The sequence below is a fragment of the Ixodes scapularis genome, unplaced genomic scaffold, assembly GCF_016920785.2.
Source record: "Ixodes scapularis isolate PalLabHiFi unplaced genomic scaffold, ASM1692078v2 PGA_scaffold3__209_contigs__length_174095766, whole genome shotgun sequence".
NCBI classification, from domain to species: domain Eukaryota; kingdom Metazoa; phylum Arthropoda; class Arachnida; order Ixodida; family Ixodidae; genus Ixodes; species Ixodes scapularis.
Genome location: NW_024609868.1, coordinates 68,452,641 through 68,456,309, shown reverse-complemented (window position 1 = coordinate 68,456,309; position 3,669 = coordinate 68,452,641).

Sequence of the window (3,669 nt, the reverse complement as noted above, 5' to 3'; positions counted from 1 at the left end):
ACCAGGATTTCACTTGACCGATTGGCAGGATTTCATCACGCACGTCGCTAGTAAGTGCAGCTGTAGCGCGCTGCATCGGATCAGTCTTACGGTAGTGCACGATCATGCTGTTTCGCCGACATCGATACACGCGGCACAGGTTCACCACATATTACACTATTACTTTTCTAGATCATTGATCTTTACATCACGTGCCATTGGTAAGATTCTTAAAGCGTTCCGGGGGGGGGGGGGGGGGGGGGGGCGGGGTGGGGGGAGGGGTTGATTTATGAAGGGCAAATATTTCGATGCAGCTTGCAATTATGAAAGTGTCACCTAGAATATCAATCGTCTTTTTATGCAATTTGTGCGATCTATCTGTCACTGAATTCCACAATCACGAAGCAGAATTCTGGAAATGCAAGTATAAGCACAGAGCACGCCAGCAAGCTTGCCTGCCCCATTAGTATAAACGAGTCTAAATAAATAATTAACAGGGATATGAACGAACGTGCAAACGGCCTATTGTATGCATCCACTGCACTTGAAATCACCTCGCCATGCTGGCAAACACCATTACTTGTCTTGATAAAAAAAAAAAAGAAATCATTCGTAATGTGAAATACATGCTGCAAAAGGTACGCATTTGGCAGCAATTCCGCAACAATGGCAGCTTTCGTAATGCGACGCCTGTGAGAGGCACGTATGTGCCAAGAACCCAAGGGACGGGAGGATATGAGGGCACGTAGGGACGTCACAACGCCGAGCTCTGGTTCGAATCATTAGCGGGTAGACCTAAAGCTACCTGCCTCTCTCTCCACTGCACTCGTCGAATGCATTAAAACGCGAAACACCGGTGTATGGCGTTTATTTATGGTTTTCGAACGCGTTCGACGAGTGCAATGGTGTACCTAAGAGAAGGCCGCTCGGCCGTTTTAGGGCACCCGAAAAATAAAGATTATTATTATTATTATTATTAATGGATACAGAGGCAGCTAGCTTTAGGTCTACCCACCATTCTTTCGTACAGCACGGCGCTCTAATGTCCCGGCACGCTCTCGTCTTCTCCTCTCCCTCAGTTTTTCGGTGAACTGGTTTTTGACCTAAAGAAGGTATTGCTGCAGATTTCAGCATTCACAGAATCCTCCTCGGTGCTTGAGCACCTTAGGGAGAAAGTTATTTGACATCAGTGACACTGAGCAGGGCTGCGGTCTAAAAGACCGCAGCATTCCTCAATACAATTGGAATTCAAAAAGTCTCTCCAGATGTCCTGCAATGTATTTCAAATTCAAGAACAAGTCTCAGCACTGACGACTATTATAAAACCCTAGACACGCGATACATTTAGAATTTATTTTTTTATATTTGGCTTTTACCAAGTTTCCGTGTCCTCCCGGTTATGAGAAGCGATCCGCACAACCGTTGCATTGAAGCACACGCTTAGGACTTCGGAGTGGTACACCCGAAAATAGCCAGAGGTCTTCGCTGGCTATTTTCTTGGGGGTGTTTTTTTTTTGTTTTTTTTTTATTGACTATTGTTTTAAAGAGAATGAAACGCAGACATACGTGCATCCACATACACGTATATACATACTTATATACTCATGCATACCTTTCAAACAAAGTATCGCATATAGGATGCGAGATTTTCTCCGTAGATTTAAATCATTGACGAGGGCGTAACCGTACTGCATTGCTATAATTATGGTTATAAAATACTCGAGTAGATACAACAAGAAATGTACATATATATATATATATATAAAACTGAGAAGAAAAAAACCCTTTGTGAAAACAGCAACAACGGACGATTTAATCTTCGACGTTTCGGCCGGGGTCCTATATATTTCAAATCCTGGCTCCGCCGTTTTTTGGCTTACTTTGATTCTTTGATTCTTTGGATTAAGTACGGTTCATTCATCTGAACATATTCGTTTTTATATATATATATATAAAACTGAGAAGAAAAAAACCCTAAGTGAAAACAGCAACAACGGACGATTTAATCTTCGACGTTTCGGCCGGAGACCTATATATTTCAAATCCTGGTTCCACCGTTTTTTGGCTTACTTTGATTCTTTGATTCTTTGGATTAAGTACGGTTCCTTCATCTGCACATATTCGTTTTTATATATATATATAAAACTGAGAAGAAAAAAACCCTTAGTGAAAACAGCAACAACGGACGATTTAATCTTCGACGTTTCGGTCGGAGTCCTATATATTTCAAATCCTGGCTCCGCCGTTTTTTGGCTTACTTTGATTCTTTGATTCTTTGGATTAAGTACGGTTCATTCATCTGAACATATTCGTTTTTATATATATATATAAAACTGAGAAGAAAAAAACCCTAAGTGAAAACAGCAACAACGGACGATTTAATCTTCGACGTTTCGGCCGGAGTCCTATATATTTCAAATCCTGGTTCCACCGTTTTTTGGCTTACTTTGATTCTTTGATTCTTTGGATTAAGTACGGTTCCTTCATCTGCACATATTCGTTTTTATATATATATATATAAAACTGAGAAGAAAAAAACCCTTAGTGAAAACAGCAACAACGGACGATTTAATCTTCGACGTTTTGGCCGGAGTCCTATATATTTCAAATCCTGGCTCCGCCGTTTTTTGGCTTACTTTGATTCTTTGATACTTTGGATTAAGTACGGTTCATTCATCTGCACATATTCGTTTATATATATATATATATATATATATATATATATATATATATATATATATATATATATATATATATATATATATATATATATGCCGCAGTTTGTTCGTGGAAAACGTTAAATAGCCTTTCACTGCCAGCAGCCAGTTGCTACAGAGTGTTGCATCACTTGCCATTGAACGCAGAGAACAAGTTAATTTTTCTTGGCGCCTTCCCCGTACGTTCTTTGGCACGAGACAACGGTAGCAAGAAAACAGACAGGAACGACAGCAAAAAAGATACCTTTCGAGGAAACGTCGAAGGTGGAAATCCCCGCTCTCCCTCATGCCCTCACAAAATTTTTTATGTGTACGATTAAACTGCCTAACTATGTACGCCGTTCTACCACGGCGTGTACTTCCTTCACATATATACAAGATCCGAAAAATATACGGATTTCGAAAAGAGATCTAATCCGAAAATAAACATCCCATTCTCAAGAAGAAGACTAGCTCTGGGTATAGATCCCAAGCGCTAAAGTTCATAGAGGCAGAAAACCTGGCATAAAGTGGTGACCTCTTACACTCTGTCTCTCTATCCCACTTTCTGTCTTTCCTTCATCTGACATGACTAAACACTTCAGAAGCTGGAATCAATTTCTCCAGGCTCGAGAATAACACATTCCCTTTCTTGGCTCACGCGTCACAGTTGCTGAGATCGTCCAAGTGTGCGAGTATTAGTGACGCCAAAGGAACACAGGTTTTCATTCCAACATGGGCTTCGCGATCTGGTCGGTTTCGCTGGCGTTGCTGATGGCGGCAACGCCGTACACGGTGCGACCCTTGGACGCGCAGGGTGAAGAGAGCTCCACACGAAACATTAGGGAGGATATGAAGGACATCCTAAAGGTGGCCTCGCAGAAGTTCCTGCCACTCATTTCGGACGTGATCCTGAGGCCCGAGGTGTCGGGAGCCTGCTCCTCTGCCCTGCTCAAGACGTTCCTCGGATTGCGGCAGCGAAAGCCATGGGCAC